Source organism: Rhinolophus sinicus, linkage group LG04, assembly GCF_036562045.2.
Source record: "Rhinolophus sinicus isolate RSC01 linkage group LG04, ASM3656204v1, whole genome shotgun sequence".
Classification (NCBI taxonomy): domain Eukaryota; kingdom Metazoa; phylum Chordata; class Mammalia; order Chiroptera; family Rhinolophidae; genus Rhinolophus; species Rhinolophus sinicus.
In genome coordinates this window covers 139,005,670-139,019,209 of record NC_133754.1, presented here as the reverse complement: position 1 = coordinate 139,019,209, position 13,540 = coordinate 139,005,670, and positions in this window count along the sequence as shown.

The following is a 13,540-nucleotide window of genomic DNA, read 5'->3' as shown; positions in this document are numbered from 1 at the left end:
AAGCTCTTACTTTCCACTCATTTACTGGTGACTTAGGGCCAGTCATTCAGGTAAAACTCACTGAGGGTTAGTTTTTTTTTCCCCCTGGAAAATGGGAGTGATTCTTATGGCATAAGATTATTGTGACTCATATGGATAATATAAACCTTTAAAATGAGCGTGGCAATCAGTAGATGCTAAGTGAATGGCAGGGATGGTGGTGGTAGAAGTAACAGTAACAGTACTAGACAGCAGGCAAAAGGCTGCTGGCCCAGATTTCATCAGTCCCAGCAATCCTGAGGAAAGCGTCTGCTCCCCGCTTTGACAGAGACTGCCCTGGTAAAGTACGTACTCCCCAACTCTCTGCCTTCCTTTCTGTATCTGTTAAAGGGGGAGAGTCCCACCCACTTTAGAAAACAACCCTTGCAGCTAGAAGGGTCCTTAGAGAACATCAAGTCCAAACCCTTTCTCCTCTGCACCCCATTTTACAGAGGCAAAAATTGCGGCCGAGAATGTAAAGCAGTCTACTTAATGCAGGCAATGAATCCTATTCCCAAATCCACAGAAGACCAGTTTGTTTTTATTTTGTTTTGTGGATTGGTGTGGGTTGGGAGGATGGGGGGAGGGGCCGGGCAACTGATCTAGAAATGTGACATTCTCTTTCCTTGAGAAGCTTTTGATTTATTGGGAAAACAAGATAAATCCGTGAGAAACAAGTTTTTAAAGAATGAAATGATGTATGAGAAGTTCTCTGAGAAATGTCAAGCATTTGTAGAGACAAGTGGTGGTCACTGGCCTGCAAGATGGCTGCCAATGACCCCGTGCCTCCGTATTCACACCCTCCCCCGTTACAGCAGAGCTGATCTCGGTGTGATCTACGGCATGGGGCAGAAGTGATGAGATGTCACATCTGAGACTAGATAATAAAAGACTGCCACTTCTGTCTTGCGCTCTCTCTCTCAAATCATTTGCTCTAGAGGAGGCCAGCTGCCATTACGTGGGGACATTCAGGGAGCCAACAGAGAGGCCCACGTGGTGAGGTATCCAGCCAACAGCCAAAGAGGAACTGAGTCCTACTAAGCAGCTCACCCTGGGAAGCAGACCTGCCAGCCCCGGCTGACTGACTACAGGCCCAGTGACAACTTGATGGCTACATCATCAGAGACCCGAAGCCAGAACCACCCAGCTAAATCTTGCCTGGATTCCTGCTCCACAGAAACTGTGAGATAATACATATGTTGCAAGCTGCTGACTTGGGGATAATTTGTTATGCAGCAAAAGATTGCTGCTACATAAATAGATCATCTGTCTTCATAGAGCACCTAGTGTGTGCCGGCCCTGTGCTCCCCAAAGGAGACAGGTAGCAAAGAGTTAAGACAGAAGCCCTAGCTAGGAATTATGACTGCATTGGCTTGGGATTTCCCTGGAGCAGAGCATGATAAACACTGATGGGGAGGATGCAGAACCCTCGAGGGAGCTTATGAAAGTAAGGCTATGGTTTCTTCCCAAAAATGAGATCACAAGGCTCGTGTGTGCGCCTGCATGAATGTGAGAGAGAAACATACATGTGAATGTCAGCATGGGGCAGGGCTCTAAGATAGGGCTGTCTCCTACATGGGCCTTAGAAGGAGGCAAATTCTAAAGGGTCCCCAACAACAGGTGGGACTAAAACACTTCCTCGGGATTACAGCCTTAAGCAGCTCCCATGGAAAAGTCTGGCTGCCCCTGTGAACTAGATTTCAGTCCTACTTAGTTCACGTATGATGTGACATCAAGCTAGTTATTTGCCCATCCACAAAATGAAAATGAAATCTATCTTACTCTCTCAAAGGGATGCAGTAAGGAAGGTTCAGAAGAGAAAATGTTTTGCAAACCATAAAACACTGAACATGATAATGAAAAAGTGAGATCTTTTATATAAAGTCCTGAGAACAGGGCGTGCCTCTCAGTATGAGGTTAACACACGGTAGGGTTTTCTCTTAGTGACAGGCTCACCTCTGGTTAAAGGAGAAAGAAGCAAGTAAAGTGATGGCAGCAGGTGTTTGAATTCTAGGCTGTGCCCAGTTGTCCCAGGAAGCCCCATCAATGCCCTGAAACAGCCCCACACGCCTCTCCCTCCTCCCACACAGGACTCACCCAGAGGGAACTGGCAGCCTCACTGCAGCTCGGTTGACACCAGTGGGGGCTGCAAGTCAGGAGGGGTTGACAACTTCCTCTCACTAGGACCAGAGAAGGCTGAGAATGCCTGAAGGCATGGGATGGAGTGATAAGGAACTGGGTGCCTCATGGGCAGGAAAAGAAACACAAGGGTTCCTTTCATTTCTCTGCCTAAGGCGTGAGTACTGATTTCAATCTCTAACTCTAGGATTAATGAGACCAGGCAATACACATTTGCACACAGGTGTGGCTCTCTCCTAAGAATTGGAGATGAGGTCTATGACAAGTTGAATTGTGTCTCCAAAAGATGTTGAAGTTCTCATTCCGTGGTCTGTGAATGTGAAATAGTGTCTTTGTAGATGAGCAAATTAAGATGCGGTCATTAGAGTGGGCCTAATCCAATATGATTGTGTCCATATAAAAATGGGAAATTTGGATACAGAGACAGACATGCACAGGGAAAATGCACAGGGAAATTTGGATACAGAGAGACAGACATGCACAGGGAATGCCAACAATTGCCAGGAAACCACCAGAAACAGATCCTTCCCTCACAGCCTTCAGAAGAAACCAACCCTGCTGAGACCTTGTTCTCAGACTGCTAGCCGTCAGAACTGGGAGGCAATACACCTTTGCGTTTCAGCCACCCAGTTCATAGTACGTTGTTAGTATAGCCCTAGGAAACTAATATGAGAGGTCACCGGGTGTCATCAGCACAAAACCACAGGGTCAAATAGACCTGATTTGAACTTCTGCACTTACCAGCTGCATGACCTTGGGCTACCTACTAGCCTTCCTGGGCCTCAGGTTAGTCATCTATAAAATGGGAAATTCCACATGCTTGATGGATAATTGTTGAAAATTAAGCAAAGTAACAAATGCAAAGCACCCAGTTACAATGCCTGGCTCCTGGTAGCCACTCAACAGTGGCAGTAGGGTTTCATTAGCATCAGCTCAAATTCCCTCACCTCTCTAAATCACTGCACCCCTCACAAGGCAAGCAGAAGGACCAGCTGGCTTCCCTTCAATCTGAGAATACCGAATGCTGTGAAGGCAAAAGGCCCCAAAGCTTTGTATTAGGTTTCTATTATTGCAAAACAAATTGCCACAAACTTAGCTGCTTAAACCAACACATGTATCATCTCACAGTTCAGTAGGTCAGAAGCCCAGAGGGACTTGGCTGGATTCTCTGCTTAGGGTCTCACGCAGCCAAAATGCCAAAATCACGGTGTTGGCCAGGCTGGGTTCTCACCTGGAGCTTCTGTGGATCAACTGCTTCCTGGCTCATTCAAGTTGCTGGCCAAATTCAGTTCCTTGCTTTGGCAGGACGGAGGTTCCTATGTTCCTCCTGGCTGTTGGTCAGGGATTACTCTCAACAACTCAACTCAACTCTCAGCAAATCTGTTTTTACTGACAGCCCTTCTGATAAGACGTGTGGACTTTCTACACCAAAGAATTCTCCGGTTCTCTGTGGACATCCATGGGGTGTCCTACAATCATACTCAGTTCTGACATGCACTATCCAGCGTTCACACAGACCCCACAGGTGAAAGGTTCAGTCTCACAAGATGCCCCGACTTCACACTGCAGTCACGAGTCCAGGCCACGTGTAATTCTGACTGACTATAAAGATGGGGGGTTTCCCACAACTCACTCCTCAGGTTTAATATTTTACTAGATGAGCACAGAGCTCAAGGAAACACTACTCATATTGACTGGCTTATTACAAAGGATATAAAAATGATAAAAAATAAACAGCCAGTTGAAGAGGTACATTGGGAAAACTCTGAGTCTTTGTTCCCATGGAGTCGGGGTACGTCAGCCTCCCCCAGGGATGTGTTCACCAACCTGGAAGCTCTCTGAACCCCATCATTTTGGGGTTTTGTAGAGGTTCCATTACATAGGCATAGTTGATGGAATCACTGGCCACTGGTGATTTACTCAATCTCCAGTCCCTCTGTCCTCCCAGGAGGTTGCGGGAGGTGGAGCTGAAAGTTTCAACCCTCTAATCCAGGGGTATCCAACTGCGGCTCACGGGCCAACTGTGGCCCGCAATCCATTGTTAATTGGTCCGCAGCAAATTACAAAAATATATTTAGTTTACTTAAATAAACCAGGTGAGGCAATACGTGCTTCACCTCGAGTGAGTGGCCCAACTGTTTGTGTATTTTACTGCATGTGGCCCTTGGTGAAAAACGTTGAAAAAAGTTTGGACACCCCTGATCTAATCACATGGTTTGTTCCAGAGGATCCAATCAACCTGGATGTTATCTAGGGGCCCACCAAAAGTCACCTCGTTAGCATAACCTCCCGTGTTTCCCTGAAAATAAGACCTAGCTGGACAATCAGCTCTAAAGTATCTTTTGGAGCAAAAATTAATATAAGACCCGGTCTTATTTTATAATAAGACCGGGTCTATTTTACAATAAGACCGGGTCTATAATATAATATAATATAATATAATATAATATAATATAATATAATTAATGCAATATATAATACCTGGTCTTATATTAATTTTAGGGATGAAGACTAGACCTATATGTCTTATATCACAATATCACAAGATCCTTCTGCACAGTCGCCCTCCATCTTAGCAACAGAGAACTGCCATTGAGCCAATCCCCTCACGCTTGGAATTATTCTGACTTCTTCTTCTACCACTAGCTGGAGAAAACTCTAAAAGGACTCACGGGATTAGAGTATGCCCTTGTGTCTTGTGTCATGTAACATAACATCATCACAGAAGTTAACACCCCGGAGCAAAGGTCGTAGGCGCCATCTTCGCATCCTGCCTACCACACCAGGTTCTATTCTTGGCTCTGTCATTGAGCAGAGGAGTAACTTTGGAAAAGTCCCTTCTCTCTTTTGGACCACAAATTCCCTTTAACTCAAATATAACTCTCTCCAAGATAAAATCACATTTTCTTAACTTTGTGGGATGTGTGTTCCACTTGAGAGTAAGAAAGAAGTTTAAAAGAAACCTTTGCTCTCAGAGAAGCTTTGCAACCTAAATGCAATGTTGTTCAGCCTTTAATGCAAATTAGAATCATCTGAGACCTTTAAAAAACACTGAGGCTGGGGCCCCATCCTCAAAGAGATTCTGATTCTCAAAAACTCCAGGAACAGAAGGAAGGAATAAGAAGGACATGCCTCTCCTTGGTGGGAGCATGTGGTGAGAGGAATGGGAGTCTTCTGTTTGCATTTAAAGTCCTTCAAAGATGGGATGGATAGGGCTGAGGGCAATGGCAGCTGGACCCAGTGCACATTTTAGCACAAGACATCCCTACAACTCACATAATTTCAATTTTGTATGTTTGCTTCTCGTGGTATTCCTAGGTGTGAGCTGAGGATACAAGTTAGAAACACATTTCCACAGGAACTGAAAACACTGTGTTCCAGACACACAGCTCTCTGGGGTATGCTTTATCTCCAAAGCTCAAGTCTAGGCTGTCTGTCTTTGAGAAAAATTAATGGACTGCATTTTTCTGTCTTAGAAACCCTATATATGTATGTATGTGTATATGTATGTACGTATATACATATTATTTATAAGTATGTGTGTATATATGTATATAGATATGTATGTGTATATATATGCATAGATAGAGATATTACAGATATATAACGTTTCTCTCATTTGATAATACATGGACAGTTGACAATTGCTGACTTTATCCTCTGCCAAGGTCTTCGTGGACATAATTTGCCTTGCAGATTTTCAATTCATACAAGTTAAATATGCCAGGAAAAATCAAGAATTTTACTCTGTTTTTAATGGTCTCCAGCACCCACCCTGCCCTGGGGTAGTGAGACATGCCCTTAGTTCCAGCAGTGGAAAGGCCATAGAACAAAGAGGAAATATGGAGAAGGAAATATACATCAGGGACTATTTCAAATATTATGTCCAGCTATACATAGAGACCAACCCCTCCAAATGGGACAGTTAGAACCTCATCAATGAATGCTAAGACTAGTGGACAAAGATTTGATGAGAAGCATAATGTTTATATAGCCTTGGCGTACATCCCCACCAATTACTTCTTTATAAAGGAAAAAAAGCAGCTGTAAAGGAGGCGGCAGATTCTCCTTAACCAAGTGCTCAAAGTTACCATCACCGATAACAGGGCAAACGGAAGGCACCACATCATTTCTGTGCTATTCCTGCCACAAATGCAAACTCTGGATTTGATCAGGCAGACCCAAGTTGAGGGATATGCTAGAATAACTCTTCTGTGCTCTTCAAGTATGCGAAGGTCAAGAATGGCGAAGATAAACTAAAGAACTATTCCACATTATAGGGGACTAAAGAGGCATAATAACTAAACGCAATATGAGTTTCTGGACTAGACCCTGGACCAGAAAAAAAGTGTGCCAGAAGGGACATTATTGGGACAATTGACAAAATTGGAATATGGACACTGTGGATTAAAAAATAATATTATATCCATGTTAAAGTCCTGATTTTGAGAATGTACTATGATTATGTGAGAAAATGTCCTTATCTAAGGAAAGATAGCTTTTTTTTTAAGGATAAAGGGACATATGTATCTCCAACTGATTCTCAAAAGGTTCAAAAACATGCATAGATGTAAATACATTTAGAGAATGAAAATATGACGCAAATGTAAATAATTGGTGAATGTGGGTGAATTTCAAGAGTATGATTCTTGCAACTTTCCTTTAAGTTTACAGTTATATTCCCTCTACCACCAAAATAAGCTACTCCTGTTTCTTTCACTTTCCCTATTTTCTGCTCTAAAATTCTGGTGGCAGAATGAGAACTAGTCTTGGAGACAGGAAACCATGACATTCAACCAGGACTGTTGGAATACTTTGGGCTAAACCCTTTCTCACTCTAGGCCTGTGAATTTCTTATCTGCATTAAAAGTGAAGTAGGCCTCTATGGTTTTAGGATTCCAGGACAGGCTGCCAAACGGAAAGGCCTGGATGTTTGTGTTCACCTGTTGGGATTCTGCTATTCCCACTCCCAGCTGAGGCTTTCATCTCAAGTCTCCATGCATTTTTTCCAGCTGCCTCTGAAGCTCCCAGAGTAGACGCAGTTCATTGCTCTTGAGTTTGCTCATCTCAAGTTGGGTCAGGTAAAGGGATGCAGACCCACATTTGGACAGGCGTGCCCTCTTGGACTGTCAATATAGGATACCACTAGCCAGTTAAGGTCTCACATGTAACCATCTTTGGTTTGATTTCAGGCTCACAAAGCAGCTTTCTGATCACAGATTGGTTTTCTGTGTGGTGTCCCTAGAGAAGGAAGGAACAGACCAACAGAAACTAACCTGTCTGTCTTATTCTCTGCTGTATTCACCATCCCTGGTGCATAGCACACACTTGATGAATTTTTATTAAGCTACTGAACACAAGCTTTGATCTGCTTGACAGTTATACATTCAGGATGCAAATCAGTAAACTGACATTCTGGCTTCCACACTGGGCTCTGCAAGCTTGGTTAACAAGTCAGTCTGAGCGATCAACCATCCTCTGGATGATGACAGAATTATGATTCAGAGTTTACAAAGCTGACCACCAATGGCTTTTCATGACATCACCAAGATCATGACTCCTTAAGGCCCAGACGTGGCCACAAGCTGACCTCCCTCTACAGCTTTTCTATCATGCCTCATTTCTCAAACTGCTAGCTAGACGGTACCAAATGTTATGTCTACATTTTTGCACTTGTTTATATATGACAGATATATATATGTGTGTGTGTGTGTGTGTGTATGTATAATTTTTTTCCCTAACACTTATTTTTGCTAAAGTAGGAGACTCTTAGAATGCAAAGGTAATCTGTAGCACTCCTTCCCTCTTCCAAAGAAGGATAACCAAATATTTGTTACGTCTTGTTATTGCTTTTGGGTTTTGGTAGTTTTGATTCTTTTGACTCTGAGTTATTTGTGAGTCTGGTACTTCACAATCAAAATCATGAATTATTAGAAGATCCACTATATAATTTTTTTTTTATTTGAAAGGGAAGTGAAGGGATTATGTTATGAACCAAAGAGGAAGGGGATGAAAGCTGGTGTTTTGAGTTCAAGAGGTGGAACTATATTTGTCTGGCGGGGTGATAATCCTGAGCCTGGGAAGAAAGTAAGAAACCCGTGTTTCCAAAAGTCACCACCTGCACCCTGAGTCCCTAGGGGAAGGCACCTGTGGGAAACCATGGCTTGTGGACTCTCAGCACTGAAGCTTGGAAGCAGCATTCAAGGCCAGAGGGCGGGACTGCTGACAGGGGCCTTTGGGGAGAGGAGTGCCCCCCAGAAGGCAGAGGACCAGCTCTACAGCCCCATTGGCAATGATGGTGACCCTGACAGACCTAGGACCAGGCTCTTCCCACAGTCTGACACCAGATTTGTCAAGGATTCTTATTTGAACTCATGAGTAGGAGGCCACAGAGCTTTAATGATGACTGAAATTTGACTTCTTATCTATTCTGACAGCAGGCTTAATTTGTCTAGGAAAAAATGTTTCTTACATTGCTGCTCAGATGTATTTCTACCATGTAGGAAGTACCTATGCATGTGAAGGAGAGCTGGAAGGCTATGTTAATTTAGTAAAATCGTAAATGCTTTTCCCCTCTCCAGATTTGTTTTAATGTTTTTGTACTTTTTGAATGTTAGTGGTCTATGTAGGAAAATTGCATATGCTGGTAAAGAAGATCTGATGACAGATCCACGGTCAATGAGCTCAGAGGTACTGAAGTGCCTTTGCCTTGGATGTGGGGGGGTGGGCAACACACACTCATTCCATGTCCTATGAGTTTTTATAATCATTTATCTTCCTGGGTAGTATTATTCACAAAATAATATTCACATGTAATTAATGACTTTTAAATTACTTTGCTTTAACTTGTAAACCCTTTGTAAAAGCCTGTTTCTAAGAGTGTTTATTCCAACTTGGTAAAGAATTATGGCATCGGCCAGGCCCAAATCTAGCCTCTCTCCCTTGAGACCTTATGAGTAACCAGTGGATTGTAAGGAAACCTTCTAGACAACCCATTGATAAAGGCAGCAATTAATTTTATCAGTTGTAAATTACCAACATTAAATTACCAACATGAAAACAAGCCAATATTTTTATCTCTTCCCTTCCTTCTCCTCTCCCCAGGAACCAGGAATGGAAAGTTTTGTTTAAAGTGATAGTGAAACAGTTAATTGCAGTGCTTATCAGTGGGCACTGCTTCATTTAGAAGGGAAAACAATTTCACTAGTACTAAAAGCTCCTTTGCTCTGTGTTTAGCTGAATGCTTTTACTATAGAGATGTCAACTATGATCAAATGAAGATTAATGAGTTCAGCAAATTGATTAGTCTTGTTTCTCCTTCCACTGTGATACTATATCAGTGAAATAAGAACTTCTGATCATGAGTGGGTGATGATATATTGAAATGCCACAAGTCTGCTTAATTTCACATCCTGCATTTCACAAGAAGCCTTGGTAATGTTACTAGCAGTAGCTCACCTGTGTGTAATACTCAGCTGACAAACACTTTCACATACACCATCTCATTTCATTCTGGACAGAACTCTGAGATATGCGTAGGGCAGACATTACTATTTCCACCTGTGAAGTGAGAAAAGTGAAGTTCAGAGGATTAAAGTTACTTGTCCAAGATCATAGTCAGTGAGTAGTCAAGGTAGGACTAGAAGCCAAGAATACTGACTCCCTTTTGAATGCTATAGGCATTCTGCCCCACTGTTTCCTGGTTTGGTAACAAAGGAACTTGGCTGCATAGGTCTTCCTTTCACATTCTTTTCCCTAAGGACAGCTGGAATAAGGAATTTTGGAAGTGACTAGTGAATAAGGAAAAGGACTGGGTAGAATGGTAGTAATTCCCACAAGGAAACCATGGAGGATGGGTTTAGCTATAGTACTTATGACCTCAGATGTCCTTATATTGCAGCACAAAAGATTAGGGATGATCATAGTAAACATGGAATTTTAACCCAAGGGAACTATAGCCCTACAGGTGTCAAGAAAACTTAATGGAGTGAGGCTCTCACCTAAAGTATGACCAATGGAAGGTTGAATTATTCAAAAGCTATACCTGCAGTAGGGAAAGCAGAGTCAAATGGTATGTCAAGAGTGTACAGTCTTAATTAGAAATCCATGGATCTGAAAGACATAGAGCAGAGCATTTGGGTGAAACAAAGGGAGGGAAATTCTACCAATGGGAGTATGCTTCTTACCCAAAGGCTGCAGCAAACATGATTAAGAAAGGCACACATTTCAAAATTGGAGAACGGGTTAAAAAATAATTCCAGTTTCTTTACATAAGGTAGGCCTCTAGACCCATAAGAAATTGCAGATCTGTTGGAAGGAAAATAGACGTTAGCAAAATTTAAAAATAAAAATGACAAAGATTAGACAAAATTCCAACTCCAATCATTTCTGTTTTCTCCCATGACACATACCCAAAACAATCTGTGGAAGTGAAGAAATACTGGACACAGGCAATGTTCAAGTTTCCCGAGTGGGGAGGACAGATTCCAGAAACAATAGACCATTGGCAAGCAATAAAAATCCTAGCCGGGAATATTTAGCAGATGGTCTACAGTTTAGAATGGAAAGCACTGATCTTCAGGGGGGAGTACGAGTCATTAAAGCAAGCCATGACAAGGTGACTTCACTTCCCATGGTGACTAGACTGACAGAATAAAGGGATACAAGGATACAGAGAACTTGCCATTAGCAAAATTTGTGACATTCTCCCATGATATTGGACAAAGTAGAAATATGGGCAGGATGTTAGTTAAGAGTTAAATTTGTAGCTTGTTGGAATTGCCCAAAGTGTGTTGATTGGTGTGTCCACGACAACTTGGGCAGCAGAGGAAAGTTCTCTCGTTGGTTTCTGAGCTTGATCCGTGGCTTGATCTTGACCAAAATTGTTATGAATAACTTGAGTAAAGACATAGAAGTAGTATGTGTGGAAGCTGGTTTGTGAGACCAGATTGTTAAATACGTGAGCAGGTTGACATCATGTTCTGAGATTGTAATTGGCCATGGTGGGGCACTGAGACCACAGAAAACAGTAAGCACTATAAATCAGGGCCTTCCCTTTCCCGTCCTCACAAAAGGTTGTGTAACATTTACCACAATACCACTGAATAGAAAATAGGTACATTAGTTGGGACTCTTGATTAAAGCTAAAATTGGTTTAAGCAAACAAACGAAACCCAGCAATTTCAAGTAACTGAAAAGTAGAGTTTAGATCTGCCTATAGGTAGAGTTGGAAGCTGGGCTCAAATAATGTCACAAAGACTCAGTCTTTCTCCTTCTATTATTCTCCATATTTTCAGCTTTCCTCCATTTTGGCTTCATTCAGTAGTAACTCAAGGTTTTTATCATATCAGCGTTGCAATGCCAGTGGAAAGAGAACTCCTCTTTCCTAACAACTTAAGCAAAAAATCCAGTCACTTTGATGAGGTGACTAGAATGCTGTGATTGTTTGGTCCTGGGTTGTTCCCACATGTGGGCACAGAGACTGACAATGAGGGAGTAGCTGGGCAAAGAAAAATCCTAATGCAGTTACCAGGAGAAAGGGAGATGGATGCTGGGTATCTAAGGAACATGTGTCCACCAAGTGCATTTACTTGATGTGTGAAAAGGTGGAGGAATTCCAATTCATCTAAAAGGTATAATGGCAGAATGATTGAATTAATGGGCATAGAATGTCAAATCAGGAAATGTAAGAGCTATGCCATAATTGCCTCACCACTCTTGGAGTATTGTATTCTGTTCTTGGCACTGTACTCTACAAGGGACATTAAATATCCATGAGAAGGCTGATGAGGTTGTCCCAAAACTATGTACCTATGTGGAAGAATGTACGAAAAACGGTCGAAGAAACCAGGGAATGTTTGCTTTGGAGAAAAGAAGACAGCACACAGGGTCTGTTTTCAAATACTCCAAGTCCTCTTCTAACAGAGGTGTCCCCTGTGTGACTCGAGTGTAGAGTCATAGAATCAGGGGACAGATTTGACTCAATGTAAGAAACTGCTACTCTATAACCATGAGTGCTGCCAAACAATTGAATGGACTGACTCTTAAATCAGGGAGCTCTGTCACCAGACAAATCTGGATGACCAAACTTCTGGAAAACTATATGAGTCAGCTTGGGACACTGCATAGCAGAATAGCATTTTACACGGAGGTTAGACTCACATATTAATAAGGCAAAAACCACATACAGCCAAAATCACCTTGAAAATTACTACCTATATAGTGTGGTAATTATAGATCATGAGTCTGTGCATGTGATATATATGTGAAAATATGTAATGCATTTAATAATGCACAATAAGGAGTTCAATCTTATAAACACAGGCGCCCCAAAGCCCTGTGAGAAGTATGTGGGGACCGAATAAAACAACCACTGATACAAGTCTATTTCACACACTTTGGGGCACATATTGACTGAGTGTAATAGTGGGTACACTGTGGACAGAACTTCACCCTTCCCTCTCACTACTCTCCAAGGACATTTAGTTGAATCATCCTGTTGCGTAATAAAAAATTTGACTGGCCTTTGTCCTTAGTTTCCAGGAAGGAGACTGTAAATCCTCATAATTTCCCAAGTAATTGGGGTGTTTTTGTTATTCATGAGCTCTTGGATCACACCTGAGTTTATGCTGAGAGATGAGATGACTCAGGATGGGGGCTGGTCACCAGAAATACATGTGATCAGAGGTTGGAACTTTGAGCCAGCCCAACCTCCAGGGATGGAAAGGGGGCTGGAGATTAGGTTCAATCACATGGCTGATGAGTCCATCACTCTTGGCCACATAATAAAACCCCAGCAAAAAATCTAGAGCTAAGGGGAGCTTCCTGATTGGTGAACGCATTGATGTCCAGAGAGGGTGTCGGGCCCTGATTCCTCTGGGCTCTGCATTCAAGACCCTTCCACACCTATGTGTCTTTTCATTTGGCTAGTCCTAATTTGTATCCTTTGTAATAAAACTGTAGTCATAAGCATAATGCTTTCCTGAGTTTTGTGAGTCATTCTAGTGAGTTATTGAACCTGAGGGTGTTGTGGGAACCTCTGAATTTGTAGCCAGTGGTCAGAAGTGCGGAGGCCTGAGGATGGCCAAAGTGTGGCGGCCACTGAAGAAAGGGCAGAGGGCAGTCTTGCTGGGAAACATGCCCTTAAACCCATGGAGCCCGATACTAACTCTGGGGGATTAGTGTCAAAATTGTACAGCAGTACACCAGTTGGCGTCAGAGCAACTTTAACTTAGGCACAGAATGTGATTAGACAGTACCTCTAACGAGTGTTTTAACCTCAAAAATTCTACTTTTTTAAAGCAAAGACCAAACAAAATTAACACTTTTATCTTTGCTCCATAGAAAAGCCGTTATTAGGTCAGTGTCTTACTATCTCGCTTTA